Below are 21,345 nucleotides of genomic sequence, written 5' to 3' on the forward strand. Positions count from 1 at the left end.
ACTTCTGTGTTTTTTAAATTACCGGGCTATCTCAGAACATGTGTTAGAAATACATGATACGTTGCACACATGCAATGTGTCGACGGCCTCGGTAGCATGTGTGTGACAGATGACTCTCGTGCCGCACACAAGTGCGTGCCGTGTACGTGTGCGCTTGAGAGCACCGCGTACAACCGAGGCCCGTTTCTATTATTCCGTAACATTGCATTGGATATTTTTCTAGTATATATATATATATGCTATCAGGTATTGGATATATATATATATATATATATATATATATATATATACATATATAATATGTTTATGTATTTATATTAATTCTTACAATTAAATACATATATAGCTGTTATTATATAACATTTGTTAATAATATAATTAATAATATAATATAATATATAATTTGTTGCAACATATTATTGCTTGCTTGAGTGGGAAATTACAAAAAATGAGAATATTACACGTTACAATCTTATTATATAACTTGTTATATTCGATTACACTGAGTTATGTAATTGTTATAGCACAGTTATAAAAGTGTGTTTGCTGGAGTTGTTCTTGCAACAAATGAGTGCTGTAACAATCGCTCTCTTTTTCTCTCTCACGCTCTTTTACTCTCACTCTCTCTTTCTCTCTCTTTCTCTCTCTCCTCCTACATAGAAGTTATGTATTACCTGATATTTTGACTTATAACTGTTGAGTTCAATGATACGTGGAGTGATAAGTTTAGGTAAAGTCAATAATGAGATGTTATGATGCATAAGGATTAATGAGTTTATATTCAATACACTGTATATATACTGTACGTGATACGCCGAAGCGCTCGGCCGCGTATTGGCCACGAGAGAGTCTCATATCCGTCTGACCATGCTCGCGCCGCGCGTCGCTCGCGCGGTGTCTCTCTTGCGGACGCCACACTTCTAACACACCCATGCCTGCGCGCTCGCCGCGCCCGCTCAGCATCGCTCAGTCATACATACACACGTACTTATCTGACTAAGCTAAATTTACTTATTTCTCAACAATAACATTACTTATTTACTATTTTTTTGAAATATTTTTTATTCAACTTGGTGGATGCTATTTAGCTTTGGATCCTTTATTTGTATTACTCTGTGTATATAATAACCTTATTTATAATATTCTATTTTATATTATTACTTATTTCTACTTTCTTTTAAATAGAAATTCTGGTGGGATTGGCAAGGATCTTGTATTTCTCTTAGGCGAAGAAGAAATTCGAGACGAAGCTTTTTTGAATGACGTCAACAGTTTACTTAACGACGGCGAAGTCCCAAATCTTTTCACGATCGAGGAACGACAAGAAATTATCGAAATGACGCGATTAGCCGCTCAAGGCGGCAACAGAAGTCTCGACATTTCCATGTTGACTGTGCTAACATATTTTGTCAATCGTTGCCGTGAAAAACTTCACATGATGCTATGCCTGAGTCCAATTGGGAAGAACTTCAGAATCCGCTTACGAATGCATCCGAGTCTGGTGAATTGCTGCACTATTGATTGGTTTGATGAATGGCCAGAGGATGCGCTCGATCAGGTAGAGCAATTGTAACTTATGTTAGACCCTTAAATTTCATATATATCACAAGTATTGCATGTTCAATATAGATTCTTTACTCAATACATATATCCATCTTTCAAGGAAAAGTCGCAAGTGCTCCCCTTTAATGAGCGTTCGATATGTGTAGTATTATATCCTTTACGTAGCAGTCCAAACGATCGTTTGGATCGATGCAAGAGTTTCGCGTTCCGTCGTGTTATAGTTGGTTTCTGCTGGAGTTAATAAGCATCCCTTACGGAAAAACACTATTGGGCCTGCGTAATCACTACTGGTGATTAATAGTGTCACTATTCGTAGTAAGTAGTGTTACTATTGGATTCAATAGTGCTGAATAGTGTGCAACTACTCCCGTCAGTAGTGGGAATCGTGTTCAGTAGTGTTCACTACTTACGCAGTTAATGTCGAATAGTGGAATCCACACATCCACTACTGATAAAGAGTGTACACTACTTATACTACTATTACAAAGTACATTCCGAATAGTGAAGACTACTGAGACCAGTATTCTTATTCCGCACTATTGACGACACAGTAGTTCTCACTACTTGGCTAAAAAGTCATAATAATTTCGCTACTAAATTCACGAAAACTGTGACTAAATCTTTATTAGATATTCAGTTAAATGTTAGTTTAGTTTCAGGATCACTGTCAATGCATAATATTAGAAAAAGTAATGGAAGCCGTAAATTCTATAACGTGTGTTTATTTAATCTCTTTCAACCTTATTTACAAGTGGAATACAGATAATTTTTTGAAAATCATAATCCATATGCACGCATTTAGAATAGATCATTTTTGGAAATATTGCTATTAAATCATTACTTTTTGTCAAAATATGAAAGAATTTATTCGATGAAATATGCAACTCGGTATTACTGTACACGGGGGCATCATCTGTCGGCCGAAGAATATTTCCAAGAATGACCTGTTGCATTTCGTCAGTTGCAACAATCTGTGTATTAAATATTCCAGTTATCTCTACAAATGTACCATCTTTTAATTGAACTGTACCATTTCTTCTTTTACGGAGTCTTTCGTAGGCAGTTGAATGGTAGAGTGTGTTCTGGTAAATGAAGCGGTTATACTTGTGCGCAAAGTTATTTATAGGACTTTGGAGTAATTGTTCAATACAAGTTTGTTGCACCAATGTAAGTGTTACTCGCACAGGAGCTCCGAATACTCGCAAAAAGCAACCAAATTCCGTACAAGATTTTGATCTGAACGAACCTAACATCTTTTCGTATAATATTTTTTCACTTTCGGAACAATTGTCTTTAGAAAATATTAACGAAATTTCTTTTTCAACATTGATCAATCGCAAGTACGATTTGCAAATTTGCTCAGCTGGAGCTTGAGAACTTTTAATTAACTTTGCTAATATGCCGTTGTAATGCTCGTATGGAAACGCAGACGTGGCCCAAAGCGCACCATATTGTTTAACAGCTGCCGGAATATGCAGGAGAAGGTTTATATTAAATTTATAAAATTGTATACCGTACAGATCATTGATTTAAAAAACAAATTTTGTTAAGGCTGCCTTAGTCTTTTTAAACTGCTCCGGCAAAATTTTGTCTCCGAGAAATATTTGCATGCTATAAACTAACAGAAACCAATGCTTTACATACTTTAACGGCATATTATTTTTCAAGCAAAGAAGTGAATAATAGAGCAGATAGTTTTTCCACTCGGTTGCTTTCCAACGTTGTCTTTCTTTTATTGATCTTGGTGTTCTAGTTATTTCACTCGGAGGTTTCATGTCTTCTAATTTTATATCGTGATCTTGAACCTGCGTTCCGATGTACCATGCTTCTTCATTGTTAGAAGGATCGAACCAGGCATTGGTTATAGTCTTTGCTACACCTAATAGTAAACAGTGCATATAGTCCGGCATGAAAGACTTAATAATGTTAAACACTGGTAGTAGCATCAAAATTGACGGGCTTTGACTCCGTTTACTACACTTTTCGTATCGACTGCCTCCTGGCAATCAGTCTCATGTTGAGCTAGAGTACGATTAGGTCCGACATCTCCAGAATACACTCTTGTAAAACCGCGACCAACTGGAACAGTCTCTCCTTTATTTAAGCAGAACGGACAACCGAATTCACCATTATATTGGTATATATTCTGCAGAAGAGGTTTAGCAACAGAGTCAACGGAACATACAATCGCGTGCACCTTGATCAAAATTTTGCGACCTTCGGGGTCGATACGCGTTATCCCTACTTCGTGAAGATCTACTAATTCATCTACAAAAAACTTAAGAAAAGTTTCCATTTTCGGTTTACATTTTCCGTACCAAACACCGCACAATAAGATATTGTCTCGTCTATTTTTATATGGTAATTCGTTAATAGCGACTTTGTATAGGCCACATAGACGTTGACGAAGAATTAAACAATTGCACGCCATCCAGATTAAACTGTATTGTAATATCGTGCTCAGCCAACACATCGGTCTCTCTCAATGAACGATATATTTTACCAGTAACCACGTCTGAATGTGATTCAGATTCTTTTCTAAATTTGATGTACAAATCGCTATTAACTATAGCTTCTAACTGCTCTTTCAGAGGAATTTGTAAAAAGTAGCTTCCTTCTCTCTTCAAAGCTGCTTTTTCATATTCACGACAACATGCTCCACACACTGCCGTATCTGAGTCATCACCATCCGTTGTTAAAGTTTGACAGTATGAGCAGTAAAAACGTATAATTACGGCCTGTGGTACATCATATTGTTTTAAGAACGTGTAGACAGAGCCATACTGGGCCCGCGGGGGCAAATGACAATTGATGAGACTGATCAAATCTGCCAATCCTACATCACTTAAGTTATGTCGTATTTGGAAGCTCATAATGAGTAGTTCGCTTTCCTTTTTCGTCAAACCGGATCCTTCATATAGCGGCACTCGTATTTCCTAATAGAGGGAATGAAAGAACTTTTTTAGTGTGCAGCATTGCAATTTGAGAATTTCTACAGTGACAATATGTCAACTCATTCAAACTTAATCATCAATAAAAACTCTGCATAATGATTCTCAAGTTTCGAGTACTTTTTGTACTCTCGCAGAAATAAGTATACCTCGCAATCGATGCCAATATTGCCCTGGACATTTCGGATTTCCCGTCTCTCATCATCTTCTTCTTCTTGTTCTTCACCAACACTGCTGTTAGCATTACTAATATAATCTTGCATCTCTAAAATAGTACTTCCATTGCCGCTGTAATTGCTAGAAACATCCATAGTCGTCGACTGGCTACCATTTGAATCAGCTTGAGAGATTTCATCGCCTTGAGAGTCAACGTCGTCTTGTAGAATGTCATTATCTTCCATATTCTGAATTAAAAAATAACGTTGATATATAGAACATATATTCTATATATATATATATTCGTAATTGACAACACATATAATCGGCCCACTAATAACTTTTTTGATATTTTGAGCATATACATTTTACTATATCTCAGTAAAAGAATTTTTATATCTATATATTTATATAATTATATATTAAATGTCCATACATTTTTTTTCTCTTGTATAATTTCTTGTTCGTATATACAAGAAAAATAATAAAAAGAAGAATCTAAAAATAATTAAAAAGATAATTTTTGTATTGCACTTTTTATAAAAAGTGAAGTTTGAGGTAATGAGAAAAATTTGCTTATATACAGGGTGAGTTTTTTAAATTGACACACCTATAAATATCTCGAAAAAAGCGCATTTTAGAGAAAAATTTTTCAGACAAAAGTTGTATGGTTTCAAGGGGGACACATGATAAAAATATGAGAGATTATATACAAGAGAAAAAAAACATGTATTGATATATTTGATAGATATATAATTATATGTATATATATTTATATGTTTTTACATAAAAAATTTTTTGCCGGGATATATATATATATATATTCTCCATTGTTTGTATTTACCTCGTCTATATATTGAAGGTCCGCGGCTACATTATCGTGTACATTTTGATTTTCCATCGGTTGCTCATTCCAACCTTGAGCTGCACCTTGACGAGAGCGAATTGTCGACTCAGGTATTGGGAGATTCTCGTCCCTGAGATATTTTTTGTATGGTCCCCTTTGCATTTTTCTCGCGTTGTTCGTTCGACGAGATGCTAATAGTTATTCGCGTGTCAGTTTTTTTACATGCTTATTATATATTAATTATATTATATTCGAAGCAGGCGATAATCGTGTCTATTAGAACCGCTCAATAAGGTGCACGCACAAAGACTCGCCGCAGCACTGAATAACAGGAAGCACTTGCAATAATACCCGTTGTCACAATTTTTTATTGCTATTTATGTGTGATTCGCTGTACGTATACGTTATTATATGGCGGCCGTGTAGCAAGGCGCTCGAAGTACGTGGTCTTCCGGTATCCGTCGGTTTCCCGCGTAGCCCGACATCCAGTAGCGCAATCGCTCATTGAGCGGCTAATAGTATGATTGGTTGAATCTAAAGGTAAGAACCAATCACATCAGCCGCTCAATGAGCGCGGGTTGTGCTTCTGGATGCACCCATTATTTTATGGTATCGCCTCGGGTATCGCGCGGTGAGCACATCGTATGCTAAATCGTTTTTTCTTATAGTGTTATTTTATGTGAGGCCAACGATTCGAATTATTTTACGACGAACAATGTGCTGCGGTTATAGACAAAATTCAGCGTACAAAACTGACAGAGTATAGAAATTTCGGAACCTCGACAGCGACAACTCGTAAATCAGCAAGAACTGTTACAGTAAGTATAACTAGTGCAATTGGATCAAATACAGGAAAAGATAGTCGTCATGCTATGGATATTGAGTGTGCACAGTTTTAATACAATGGTAGAATCATGATGTTTACAATTTTTTGTCATATAATTCATAATCAAACATCTCTACGACAGAAATTAAATATAATTATATATCTTTGCTTTTGATACGCAGAATATATTTCCTGCAACTCCACTTTAAGGAGGCTCTTACCTCGATCATAAAACGACAGATCTTTATGAAATTAAATTATGTTGTAAAGTGAACCACAACGAACCGATGCCCAAAACTTTAACATAGGTTGACGATAAAAATTTTAAAAATATCAGTATTGAAATTCGCATTTTTAACACAGGGCATATGGTAAACACTAAAATTTTTACCGGAAGTGATGTATTTTCTTGGCAAGTTTGCGAGCCAGGTAAACAAAAAACTAAGAAATTGTAGTTAAAATAATAATTTTTCTAATGATAAGAAGAAAACTTGGTGTTGACGATGAGTTATAAAAGATATTGTAGTTTTAATATGACGTACGACAGGTTAGGCGAATGATCTCCGAGTGTCAAAATCGCGCGAAGTTTCTTTCTAACCTCACTTGCACATGTCTTTTCTCTGCGCTGTATGGTAGCGGCATAATTATTCTCTCGCGCATTGACAACCTTTATTTTCGAGAATTTTCCTTTCATTTTCCCTCTCAGCATTCTCACGTTATATCTTTCTTTTGGCTCCATCTCTTCATCGCATCAATCGCTACAACGCTACACGGCTACACCTCACTCAGCTGCAGACTGCTACAGACGACCTTGTAACACGCGCATGTTATTATTCTGCTCTTTAGCACTGACGTAGTCAACTGACTTATTGTATAAATTTTAATATTTACACTAATAAAACATATAACTTACTCTTACACTATGTAAAAATAATTATTTATTTTTTTATTTAATTTTCCGATAATTTTATAACCAATTATTAATGATAATTTTTCGGTTGCTACATTGATTAGAGCAGCCGGGTAAGAGCCTCCTTAATTGTATTGTTTATTACTATTTATTGCAATTATACGCAAAAACAAAACAAAGAAAGTCCATGATCTATGAGTGCAAGCGAATTCAAACACTGATTTAATTTAACAATATTTATTTGAGACTGTGAAATTAGCCATGGACGATTCCAAGTGTTTGGTATGTGAGTTTAAAAACGAGGGAGGAAACATCGCAGTTGGATACCTAGAATGGTTGGATTCTTCATTTACCACTGAAGATTTGGATGAGATCGTAGAAAAAGAAATACAAGTGAAGACAAAATGGCTTAGGTGCGACGTAGGTCCAAACAATATCATGAAGAAGCGATTGACTAAATATTGCCAGTGGGAAACGTTTGCGATAACGATACACGCATATGGAAGTATGTAATTCATGAATACAAACACAAGTAAATATTTATCTTTACACACCCATACTTTTATTGACTTTGACCTTGACATATGTGTTGTCAAGATCATAATCATTTGAGGTGCCTTTCCCCTCTTATCTTCATTTTTACCATTTTTAATAAACAATGAGCGACGGCAAAATCTTAAGAATGTTCATATTTAGTGTCATAATCTTGAGAACATATTACAAGGTCAAGGTCAATGGAGATGGGTGTGTAAAAGTAAATATTTATTTAAATACATGTACTACGATAGTGATTATTTTATATTAATCACGATATGGTTTCTTTTTTTTATTAGAGTGGGCTGAAATGTGCGAAGTGCGAAAAAACCTTGAGAGGTATGGCGTTGCTTATACCTCAAGGTCTGACAGAAGGGTTCTGAAGAAAAAAAGTATTTCCACGGATGAAGATGAAGAGAAAATAGCAAGAAAACCGTTAAAAGCAAAGGGAGTAACAAAGTCAAAGGTAAATAAGCATTTTAATGTATAATACAAAATTTACGTACGTGAATCGATCAGTACTTATTGTTAGTGCTACATGCGAGTAATCTCAGTCTTTGTTCTCTTGACTAAAAGAATTTTGATACTGATAGACCAAGGTCACAATTTTTGCACTTATGTTTAACTGCCAGCATATATCTCGGGACTGTGGAATATCAGAATGTCGAGCTGGTCGTTGAAATCGTATTGAAAATTAATCCTTGACATGATTATTTGTTTGTATATACGGAGCTTTTAACATGTGATGAATTTATTTTCTTTTGCGTCCAATTCTATAGAATCAAAGCACACCAAAGAAAAGCCAGACGAAGAAAGAGCTTAGTAATATTCAGTCCAGCCAGCAAAAAGATATCATGAAACGATACTTTAAACAAAAAACGGATCTTTTACGTGATGTATATATACATACATATATATATTTTTTTATTCTCTTTAATCAGTGATGACTCTATTTTGGAGAGCAATTCCACCTTTGGCTGTTGCTGTGCAGTTTGCATTTTTGTCTGAACTTGCGTCTTCCGGATCTGAATCAGTTGCCTGACAAAATAAAAAGAATGTTCGAGAAGTCGAACATGTGCCGCGCGCGCCTGACGAATGCGCGCCCGGCCAACACGCGCTTATCAGATTTCGCGGATCGCCGCGGCGCGTCGCCGGCTCACATACACTTACTCGCGTTTAAAGTACGCTCGAGTAGCAATTTAAGGCGAGCTGCGCACAGACCAGCATCGAATCCTACCGCTATACTCTGCGATCTCGTATCGAGGAAGCGTTGAGAGAATCGAAACATTAAATATTTTGTCGCGTCGAGTGAGATTCCCTCTCCTCCGCGCAGTAATTGTCGTGCGTCGAGAGACTTCTCCTCCGCTTATTGCACTCCTGTGGAGCCATCGTGGAGACCGCGGCCCCCTCCAAGTCGGACGCCCCCACCGGGCCCGGCACAGTGGAAGCGGAGGCGCGGAGTGGCCCCACTCCAACAGCGACCAGAAAGAAGAGGTGCCGAACCAGGACGCGGAGCCAGAGACAAAGGAAGCGTCTCTCCTACCCGCCAGCACCTCAGGAGCGGCACACGAAGGGGGCGGAGCCCGCTAAACCGGTGTCGCAGGAGCGGCACCAGGAGACACCGGCCCTTGTAAAGCCTCGCTTGTCCAACCAGCCAGTGCCGCAGGAGCGGCAGGCGACGAGGCGGGAGCTTGACAAGGGACAGGCGATACGTCCGTGGAAGCTCATTCCACTGGAGCTCCCGGAGGTGCGTCGCACCAGGCCCGCCGGACTGAAGCTCCCGAAACGGGATTGCCGCATTTCTCGACCACCGGTCCTCCACCTGATCCGCGTCAAGGAGACGCGAACCACAGCGTGTCAGACAGTGCTCACGCGAGCTTTCCTGGCTCCTTCATCGCCAGTGGACCCACCGGATCAACCGACGGACAAGCCACCTCTCACTCCGGGCTCTAAACTCGACCTTAATAATAACTCGGTCCCCTCCAAGCCCCTTTGCAAAGAAGGCCATCCGCCACATTAAATTGTGAAACCGTGCGTTAGCACTTATTTTTTGATTAGGCGCCTTCAAGGCGCCGCCTAAGACAATGCAAACATAATATATGTAATTTAGACACAGAATATATTGTTTTGTTACCAAATCTTGTCTCGCTGACTCACCGCCACCGTCCTGATCCCTATTGCGACTCCACGATATCGAACAAAGAATCTTGTGCATTTCAAATTGTCATTAATTATCAATATACTCATGGGATGAGTGTATCAATATATAACGATAAATAAGCAATATATTCGTGGGATATATATGTATGTATGTATATATATGTATGTATATGTATGTGTTATCCCATGAGTATATTGATAATTAATGACAATTTGAAATGCACAAGATCCTTATTATCTTTGTCAGGCAACTGATTCAGATCCGGAAGACGCAAGTTCAGACGAAAATGCAAACTGCATAGCGACAGCCAAGGTGGAATTGCTCTCCAAAATGGAGTCACTGGGATGAGTGTATCAATATATAACGAGCAATAAGCAATATATTCGTGGGATATATATACATATATGTATGTGTATATATTGATACACTCATCCCATGAGTATATTGATAATTAATGACAATTTGAAATGCACAAAATCCTTTTTATCTTTGTCAGGCAACTGATTCAGATCCGGAAAATGCAAGTTCAGACGAAAATGCAAACTGCACAGCGACAGCCAAGGTGGAATTGCTCTCCAAAATGGAGTCACTAATTAAAGAGAATAAAAATCTAAAAGAAGAAAACACTAGGCTGCGGGCCCTACAATTTACAACTGAGTGTAAGAAAAAAAATCTACCGTAATTTCGTAGTTCTGAAATAATTTTTATTTTTCTAAACAACTTTATAATTTTTTTTAACAATTTATTTTCGATACTATCCGCAGAAAATTAATCACTGACAAATTCTACATTTTCAGACTTGTCCAAAATCCAAAAAGTAAGCAAGGAGATCTTGGATTATTTGCAAAAAACAATGACATTAGCCACGGAAATGGTTCAAAAAGCGAGTCTTAACGATAATATTCCACAAACTCAGGTTATTGAGATAATCGATGACTCGATGACCCGCCATGATGATGATTTGCCGCGTGACAATGAGCTTAATCAACAAATCTTGGCTAAGGATTTTCACGCAGAATACATACGCCATGTCACGCAGAAGCAGCGTGTGCCGACTGTGAACTCGAAACAGGGAAAGAAAAATGTTACATTGTCTAGTTCTCCGCATATTAAGGTATTATGGGGTTATACGTAATAATTATTAGTAAATTGCACTTGTGTAGCGAATAATTTTTAATTTTTAATAATTATTTGCACACTAAACTCTAACGTACGAAAGGACGAGGTAATGTCAAATGCTTCGTCGGAGACAAACCGAAGCGGTTCTCCAGCTATATCAATCACCTCCAAGGTATTATTACTATTTTCGCATTCACACATCCATTGATAATAATCATACTCGTTTCTAATTTCTGTAATGTTTTCGTTTCTAATAAGGGTTTTGATTATGAGCCACCGTCTATTAATGACTTATCTAATAATTCGAGCGGCACATATATCGCCGAAATGTACCCTGAAAACAATAAATGCCAACGCAAACAGAAACGTTGAACCACCTAAGCTTCCTTTGAAACCGAACTGTTATGGAGAAACACTATTAAAGGATATAAGAATGTGGCTAGAAACGGAAATCTCCTATCAGCTGATACTTCCGTGAAACCCAAAGCTGAAAAGAATTCTTCATCGCCTACTTCTGCTGGTCTTGAGGTAATAAGACTTGTTTCCAAGCTATTAAAAAATTATTTTGCCTGTCTGATTTAAATCTAATTTTTTAATCAATTTTAAAATAGGTTGATATTGAAAAAAGGGAATTCTTCATGTGAGCGCGAAAAACCTCGCGAAGTGTAATTATACGAGTGCTATAAAATTGGCAGGTGATCTACTGTCGCTTGTTTTTTCGAAAGAAGAATTGGCTAGTTTCTCGCTAACAGGCACGGTCGCCAATCTCCACTTGAATAAAAACGTTCAAGCAAAAAAAAACAGTTAGACCCGCAGAAAGTGGATTGTATCAAATGTAAGTACAGTTTCAGTTTTTTGTTTCTTTTATATTGACTATCCTTTGAAACGTCTTTCCATAAAGGAGTAAAACGGTATATGCATTATAGTTTCCATTTTTAATAAATAGCAGTATTTAATTGAAGATGGGCATTCTATATCTTAGGTTACGTTCGAGAAAAGTTCCCTGAAGAAAAGAATCTTGATGAAACCGTGAAGAAGACCATGAAGCAAAAATGTAATAACGCAGTACAAAGAACTCGAGATATGAAGCGCCCTGTTGACCTCAAATAAAGCACATTCTGAAATATAAAAAGCTCTTTCAACTTAAAAACGCGGAGCTCCAAAGATAATTATTTAGTATCTCATATAATATTATTAAGTATCATATATTATTATATCAAAAGTATAAGAAAAGCAAAATACATATATCTCTCATATAAATTGATTAAAATTTATTTTGTTATAGCAGTTATATTCTTCGGGATCCCAATAGTCAGTATAATATGGGGATATACTATTGGGATTCCACAATAGTGGGATTCCCAATAGTGTAATCCAATAATAAGCTCCCAGTAATCACGAACAGTAGGATCCCAGTAATCCTAACTAGTGAAATCTCAATAATCCCGAACAGTGGATTCCAGTAATTCTCAATAGTGGGATTACTGTAATCCCCAATAGTGATCTTCAATAATCCGCGAATTTACTACTGGTGTTACGAGTAGTGATTTTCAATAGTGATTCTCAGTAGTTCCTAATAGTGTTTTTCCGTAAGGGATACGCCACGAACAGCTCTTCTTTGCACAAGAATCGCCCCTATAGCATATAACTGCTGGCGTCTGTATGGTGAACGGTAAATGGTCATCCGTCTGTCTGAGTATGGGGACATTCCCAAGTGCTTTCTTTAGCTTTAACCCTTTCGATACGGAATGACTATAGTCACCGTCCAAATACCGCTCGCTACGGCCGAGCAGTGACTAAAGTCACTGTCTAGATGTCGTTTGCTGCGGCCGAGCAGTGACTAGAGTCACTGTCTAAAGTCACTAGTCTTATACTATATAGTTTTGTTTCTCTACATGTTAAAATGTTGTAGAATATTAAAAATTTAATTTAATCCGATTTAATTAAAATATTTTTTTTTGAAATTGTGGATTAGTTTTTAACGTTTCTTTTATTAGAATTTATCTTGTTGCGACATTTTTAACTTAAAATGTTTCTATTGATTTCTATTAAAATTTTTTTAATGTTTGTTTTACAAATATAATACTTTAATAAGTGTAATAATTGAAGGCGTATAAGTATAATAATGGAACGCCAAGCGCATAAATTCTCTCGGCCGTAACGAGCATATTGGCCGATCGGAGTTTCGGCCACTGAAAACCGTTCGGCGCACGGGCGTTCCGTACCGAAAGGGTTAAAGGCATTTCCCTGATCTTTAGCTCACATTCATGCGGCATTCTTCTTAATTAGCAACGTCAAAGGCAATCACTGCAAAGTTCGGAATAAACTTGCGGAACCATGAAGCGGAAATATAAGGAGGTGTTTCACATTTTTTGGTGGAGGGAGGTTCAAGATTGCCGCCACTTTATCATTCGGGTTTTTGCCCTTAGCGCGCGGTGATCACGTGTTCTAGAAACTTTATCTGCGAGCGGACAAAATTACACTTTCTTCGTTTCGCACATAATTTAAATTCGCGTAGACGATTAAAACCTTTTGCAGATCCTTTATGTGAACCACAAAATTAATTAAAATTATAAATTATTTAAACATACCATCACACCGTGGTATGTTTCAGCCTCTTCGGAATTGGTCCATTGTCGTTGAAAGGTGGCACCAGAATTTTTTAGACTGGAAGACATGTTTGATGAAACGAAAGGTACCAAATAGTGTTATGAACGCAATTTTATCTCGATCTGTTGGTTTTACATCCATGAGACAAAATCAAAAGATTTTACTGCGCTTTTATTGCTTTTATCTAGAGAAAGGGGTGGTATTGTGCCCCCCCTCCAATTTGATTTTTTTCATAAAATTTTATTTTTTATTCCAACTGCTCTAAACTTTTTGTTTAAAACTGTTTGTTTAAAATAGAGGTACTATTAAGTTTGTGTCTGCTTGTGGAACCAAACGTGGAACCAAAAAAAAAATTGAATTGTATTGCACATATATTAAAAAAAAAACTAATTTTATATAATATAGCTCCCATCAAAAATTACAAAAAACAAATTTTGTTGACAATAGCGTTTAGAAACTAATGCATAAACATTACATAATAAATTAAACAATTTATAATCTTTTTAATTTTATTATTTACAAACAAAAATCGCACACATATTCATCTTTTTCGCACAATGTGCATTTGCTGTGTGCCCATAAGTGACAAATAAGACACTGAATTCAAATTTCACCATGTTGGTCCATAGAATAACGTTTCTGGCAAAACATGTATACCGCATCTGCGTTATCAGGAACCCCACCAGGAGTTTTGTTCAATATATGTCGGATATATCTGAAACAAAACTTTGGGGCACACCATACTTTCCATCAAGAGCAAATACTTGACCAGCTCTTTTTCCATATCTGGTAGCAAATCTGGTAATTGTTATATTCCTAAATTTGTTGCACCACTCTTACCATGAAAAAACTACCCCTAATTAATCCTACCTAGCATAACCTTAAAAATTCTAGTTTAAAGAAATATCTTGATAGATTACATATTATTTTAATTTTGTTGCTTTTTTCGACCCCGATTTTGTTGCTCCGACCTTATTATCAGAATTATTCAGAAAACTACCCTCAGTTACTCATATCTAGTACAACACCTTATAGCTCGAATTTTAAGTAAATCTTGATGGATTGTATCACTTTGAATTTGTTGCTTCATATTTTTGTTGACCCCGATTTTGTTGCTCAACCCTATTATCAGAAAACAATCCTTAGATATTCCTTCTAGCACAAATATAAAGCAACAAAATCAAAATGATATAATCCGTTGAGATATTCCTTGAAAATGTTATTATAAGGTGTAGTGCTAGATAGGGATATTTTTCTGATGATAGAACATAATATCTAAAAAATCAGAAAGGCGGATTGATCGCAGTGACGATCGTGACGCAGAGAGATGTGCGCTGGTTTAGTGAGCCGGAGGATCCGAGTTCAAATCCAACCAAAAATTGTCGTTTTTTATTCGATCGCCACCTCTCGAAAGCAGGCAACCCACCGAAAGTATCTTGCCTAGCTCTCTATATTTAGAGAGGGAACCGATCACCCAGGTTAAAGATTAGGCAACTATGAAATAAATGTGCAGGCTATTTATATCTATCACAGAGTGTCCCATTTTAATTGGAACACCCCAACTTTCAGGGGGGGGGCAGTGTGGTTTAATGGCAAAGGTACCAGATTCATAACCGCGAGGATTCGGTTTCGAGTCTATCTGACAGTTGGAATATTTCGCCTTTCAGAATGTCGGAGGCATGCAGGAATGAGGGAAGCAAAGGCGAGTGAATCGTTAGAATCTTGAGATCTTTAATGAAAGCGTTTACTGCTTCTTCAGGTACATGTTAACTTTTCTTTGGTAGAAGATTTCGTTATACGAAGGTCGGCTTTAAATCCTGGAGTACGGGAACCCGACCGAAGAAAAACTCCGGGATTTTCATGGAGGGCAGGGCCGGTTTCGTCGTCTTCTGCTGATGGCGGTGGCGGTGACGATGACGCCCTATCTTCCTTTAATCTCTCTCGTCGGGCACCGGCACATCGACGTCCTTCCTTCTTTTTGGCGGTTTTCTCGGGTAGAGTGGCCCCGGCTCTACCACTACTAAACGAACAAATCCTGTTCGCCGGGAGAGGCGGACTCTCCCAGTGTTTAAAGTAGCGGAGGTCAGTCTTAGCTCTGCGTTCCTTAGAACGAAGGGCTAAATTTGCTTGCTCTAGGTTGAAGAATAATCTCCACAAAATCTCAATCGCTATCTCGACACCCGGTACAAGTCTCGGGAAAGTTATTCGTTTTTAGAGGTCGCTCCTTGTTTGCCGGCGCGGGCGTGCTCTTATATATCCTCGTGTTTGTAAATCAAACACGAGAAAGTCAGCCGCCCCGCGGCGAGACTTGTCACTCGCGCTCGCGGTCTTGGGGGTGGTGCCGCGCCCGCCCGAATTCGCGGGCTTGCGAGCGTAGAACGGATCGCCGCTTGTGTAGGCGTGTCAAGCGGCATGGCAGCGTACGGCTCCGTACATAGAAGAAAGACGTTAACCTTTTGGTTTTCTTCCAAAGGTACACATGTGTATAATACATCGCTTTCCTTTCAAAGTATTTAGTATTTAGTATGAATACTAAAATTGCATAAAATTTTCTGGATATTTTCAATGGATATCCATTATGTCTACGAGATATCCATTAGACATTTTATAGATATCCAAGTGTTCGCAAAAAGAGATCTCATGATATCTATAGAATATCCATAGAAATATTCATTGGACATTCATACTATATCCAATGGATATTTACGTAGAAAATTGCATGTCCAGTAGATATTTATTAGATATCTGCGTAAATATTCATTTGATGTTTTTTATTTCTATATATGGAGGGGTAAAAACCACAGTGGTGTAAGTCAAAGTTTTTAAAATATTTTCTCGTGTGCATAGATGCAATCTGTACAATATATAAATTCCATCTATGCATACGAAAAAATATTTTAAATAAAATTTAACTTACACCACTGTGGTTTTTACCCCTTTATATGTCCATTATATACAAATAGAATCCCATACAGCACATAAACGTAGAATTAACATCTCAAAAATATTACATTGCAATATTATTTTTCTAGATCTAAAAGACGAGCCGGGTTCGAAAACCCGTGAATGACGCGATTTTGTTTCGCCGGAGATGTGTTTATATTCGCCCCAACAGACTTACAAGTTGGTCTTATATTATTATGTGCCGCTTAGCAGCGTCATTACAAACTAGTAAATATATGTGGTAGATACTTGGACATGGATATGTGGATAACACATGGATAATGGACATCCCTGCTAGTTATTTGAGAGATATATGAATATTTTATACATTTATTAGATATCTATTAGGTATCCGTAGTAGATATGGACATCATATGGATATGTAGATATCTATTAGATATTTGTTCTGTGTGGGTAGGGACGGAGTAACAAAATGAGGGTCGACAAAAGTGTGAAGCAAAATAATCGGAGTCGACGAAAATGTTAAACAACAAAATCAATCTAATCCGCCCAAATATATTTCTTTAAACTGGAATTTTAAAGTGTTGTACTAGATAGGAATAATTAGAGGTAGTTTTCTTGTGATAGCGGCGGAGCAATAAAATTGGGGTCGACAAAAATGTAAAGCAACAAAATCAAAATAATATAACCCATCAAGGTATTTCTTGAAATTTGAATTTTTAAGGTGTTCCTTGACATATGTTGTCAAGGTCATAATCCTGAGTAACCTTGACCTTGAAAAAAGTGGCGGTACGATACGTACAAAAGTTACGAAGCCCTTTGCGAGTAACGTCGGGTCACTCGTGCCCTGGCGAAAGTGACTGTCCTGTATGTCAGTGTCTGTTTATATAAATATATTGTTTAAACAAATGAAAAAATCGGCAATATCGCGATTGATCCTTAAAGTAGGATAGTTAATAAGGTAACATGAATTTTTTCAGATTTTTTTAGAACATTTTAAAGTATTTTTTAGGCGTCGGAAATGAGTGACTCGACGTTACCAGTTACAGGTGCCGAAAAAGACGTTACCCGCGAAGGGTTAAAGTTTTTGCTTTGCAAAATTAGTTGTATATTGCCACAAATATTCACACAGATGATCGATTAACTTATCTTGTTTAATACCACCTCTACTTAAACGAGCTCGTAAAGCACGCCACCAACCCATGTGATAACTCGTTTCGTGTGGATAATATATGCATGGAGGCAGTAGGTTCCGCCCCCCCCCTGCGGTCACATGGATTTGTGGCGTGCTTTGCGAGCTCGTTTATTGTATATCGTCACAAATATTCACACAGATGACCGACTAACTTATCTTGTTTAATACCACCTCTACTTAAACGAGTTTTTAAAGCACGCCACGAACCCATGTGACAACTCGTTTTGCGTGAAAAGTATATGCGTGGAGACAGTAGGTTCCGCCGGGGGGCTCCACTATTGTTAAACTAGACACATAGTGTGCTTTCAAAGTACATGCGTTGGTTTTCCACATTTTTAAAATTTCCATTTACTGCTTTAAAGAATTTTCCTTTGTTCGTACATGTACTATTTTCACATATATATTAGTCATTTACAAGATAGTTAGTCGATCATCTGTGTGAATATTTGTGGCGATATACAACTAATTTTGCAAAGCGAAAACTTTAATGCTTCGTAACTTTTGAACGGATCGTGACCGCCACTTTTTTCAAGGTCAAGGTTACTCAGAGTCATGACTTTGACAACATATGTCAAAGTCAAGGTCATTGGCGAGTGCAGTCTTAATATGCATAATTACCCATGTATGTGTAAGAATCTCATATGTACATGTATATAGACACTAATGTGTGCTACTAGATTAGGTTCACTTCAAAGCTAACTTCAAAGGTTAGCTGTCATATGCGTCCACTGCTAGTATCAGAAATTGTGTACTGTATCAATTACTTCGAAACTAAACGTTTAAAGGTTTTGTATTTTTGTAAGTATATTTTTACTCTTCTATTGTCTTCTTGTTTTTCATAAAAGTTGTCAGAGTAGTTTGTCGCTACAATTAGAAACGTGGTATCGAAAGCAGTTTTTATACCTGTGATACATGTAAAAAGTACTAACTTTGATTTCAATTATCTCAGCTTCGGGATGGTCAATTTTTTTTCTAATTGCACAGGTGCGTAAATCGTGTTTACATTCATATACTACTGTTCAAATTTTATGAGGTTTCCAAGAAAATGAGTTTACGGACTAACTACCTTAATAGACGTGTACGGAAGCGTGTATACAGATCGTTTTCTAAAATTCTCGAAAATGATTTTTTAAAACATAACTTTATTATATATAGTTAAATTTGTAAAAAAATAACTTTTTATTTACTGATAAAAAAATTTTTTAATTTTGGGAAAAAATGTTAAGTGGTGAAGGTATTTTTAAAAAATTAAAACATATTTAAAAAAATTTTTTGTCGCTGTTTTAAAGTACTTTTTAAATCATTTAACTTTTATTTTGTAAAATTTTTTTATCTTGTATAATTTTGGAGATATTTGGCCCGAAAAAAAAAAACTGATTTTTTAAAGGGGTGTTCCACCCCTTAAACATGCGTATGGACACGTATAAAGAAATACGTGTCCCTTATTTTTATCTAGAAAACAACATTAATAATTCATCAAAATCGGAGGGGGACACTTTCTTGGGTTTCCTTAGGAGTGCGTTTTGTTCTTCCTATTCGGCGTGGTCGAACTTTTTTTTTGGAGATTTCTACTCGTCTATGGTGTGTCCAAAATTCTCGCAATATGTATGTACAACACGGACGGATTTCGTGTTTACGCGACGATAATGATTGTTTAGCTGATGACTGTATCGTTGTTTTTTTCTGCCCAAGTCTTTTCGACTTTTTTTGCGAGATCTATTAATTCTGAGAACGACGTAACTTTTTCGCGCTGTATTTTCTTCAAATTTTATACGATAATAATCCGTAAGTCATGTCCAATCGAATGCTTTTCATTAACGGAGTATCGTACGGAAGTTTCGAGAGTCGCGCACGCCCTTTACTATACGAATATGTCCGAAGATGTGTTTTCTTTTTGCTCGCGAGAGAAAAATTCTTTGTATGTATATACGATGTGCCGGTTTCAGCAGATCTGTCGCGCTATCCTATTAACCGTATATTGGTTCCTCATAAAAAAAACTTCGTTTTTATAAAAAAAAATTTTTCAGTTTTCTTAGCCTATGTATTTAGAATGTTCTAAAACGTCGAAAAATCACATTTTTACAAAATGTCCGTATGCGTGTGCGTGTGCGTGTGTGTGCGTGTGCGTGTCTACGGATTTGATGTCCGTGGTTGCTCTAACTTCCGCAAATTTTGAGATATTAGGCTCAATTTTTTTGTTAATGTAGAGTATCATTAAATCGGTAAAAGAGTTTATTTTGTATAAAATTTTAAATTTTTTGAAAAATATTTGTGGTAGCTCTAACTTCCGCTTGAGATATCAGGTTATTTTTAATTCTATTATATTCTTCAGTCTTTTCTACCCTTATTTCATATATAATTCTTTAAGATTGGATTTATTAGATCCAGCTTTATACGCGATCAAAGGTCCACATGCGAAGCCCATATATGGACCATGCCATGTAGCCTGAACTCCCAAAGTCAACATCGATTTGACATTGCGTCGACTGTAAAACCCCATTTGTGCTACTAAGCTGACCCTCTTTTAAGGGGTAACGCCACTCTAGAGTCCCAAAAAAAAGCCAATTTTTGATAATTTTTTTCAGAAATACAATAATCATAAATAAAAATTGGTTTAATTCTATTTATTATCTATATATTAAAGTATAAAAAAAATTTTTATTAATTATTTATTGCCAAAATGGCGGCACCAGAACCATTGCTCCAAAGTGCCTTTTTGCGGAAGGCGTCCAACGGGCGGAATCGAAGCTCCTATAATTTCTGAGCTGGAACAAAAATTCAAAGACTTTTGAAAAATATATAAGTTTTTTTATAGAAGTACCTAGAGGAATTGCGAAATATCATTTTTTCTAAGAATGGTGCATGTTGGAAAAAAGTGCTTCATTTTTCACTAAAAAATGTCGCACAAAATTGTTTATAAAAAAAGTTTTGTTCAATTTATCGCAAAATCCCTAGGTACTTCTAAAGATAATGTTATTGTAAAGTTTCACTCAAAATTTCAAGTCAATCGGATAAAAGGTGTTCGAGTTCTGATTCCGCCCGACTTTAAAAAAGCGATTTCGAGAAAAACGCGTTTAAAGTTTCAGTTTCACCATTCACAGATGTGAACGCGGCGGCAGACGGATTACGAAAAAGGGATAATAGAGATTTTCCGAGCTTTGAAACCAAGTGTACCTTATTTCTAAGACCTTAAAGCATCGTTTAACAAAAAAAATCGATTTTTTGAAAATTCTAGAGTGGCTTTACCCCTTAATTCATAAAAAGGTTAAATTTTGTTTGAGATCGCGGTAATTGGCATTTCGAACCGCTTTCGGTTGCTTGTCAGCGCATGCACGCTTGCGATAAGTAATGGCTTCTGCACACAGGACGCGGAAACGCTTGCTGCGCGGCAAGAAGCGTCGCGGTAGCCAATCAACGTGTTGTTTTTCCGTAAGAACCAAAAGTTTATTGGCTACTGCGTCGCTTCTTACCGCGCGGCAAGCGTTTCCGCGTTCTGTGTGCAGAAGCCATAATATTCATTTAAACCGTCGCATAAGATTTGTCACGGTAATATTCAGTATAGCATGGAT

The 21,345-nt window shown here is 36.9% G+C and overlaps 1 protein-coding gene and 1 pseudogene across 1 annotated transcript in view; one reads left to right on the forward strand and one right to left on the reverse strand.

The window, feature by feature from the left end:
* LOC139824411 (uncharacterized) overlaps positions 1-21,345 on the forward strand; it is a gene marked incomplete at its 3' end in the record, with an annotated part of 79,428 nt that overhangs the window by 20,444 nt on the left and 37,639 nt on the right. The gene's annotated exons all lie outside the window — the stretch shown is intronic.
* Positions 2,044-5,679, reverse strand: LOC139824410 (uncharacterized; annotated as a pseudogene).

The sequence above is a fragment of the Temnothorax longispinosus genome, unplaced genomic scaffold (assembly GCF_030848805.1).
Source record: "Temnothorax longispinosus isolate EJ_2023e unplaced genomic scaffold, Tlon_JGU_v1 HiC_scaffold_36, whole genome shotgun sequence".
Classification (NCBI taxonomy): domain Eukaryota; kingdom Metazoa; phylum Arthropoda; class Insecta; order Hymenoptera; family Formicidae; genus Temnothorax; species Temnothorax longispinosus.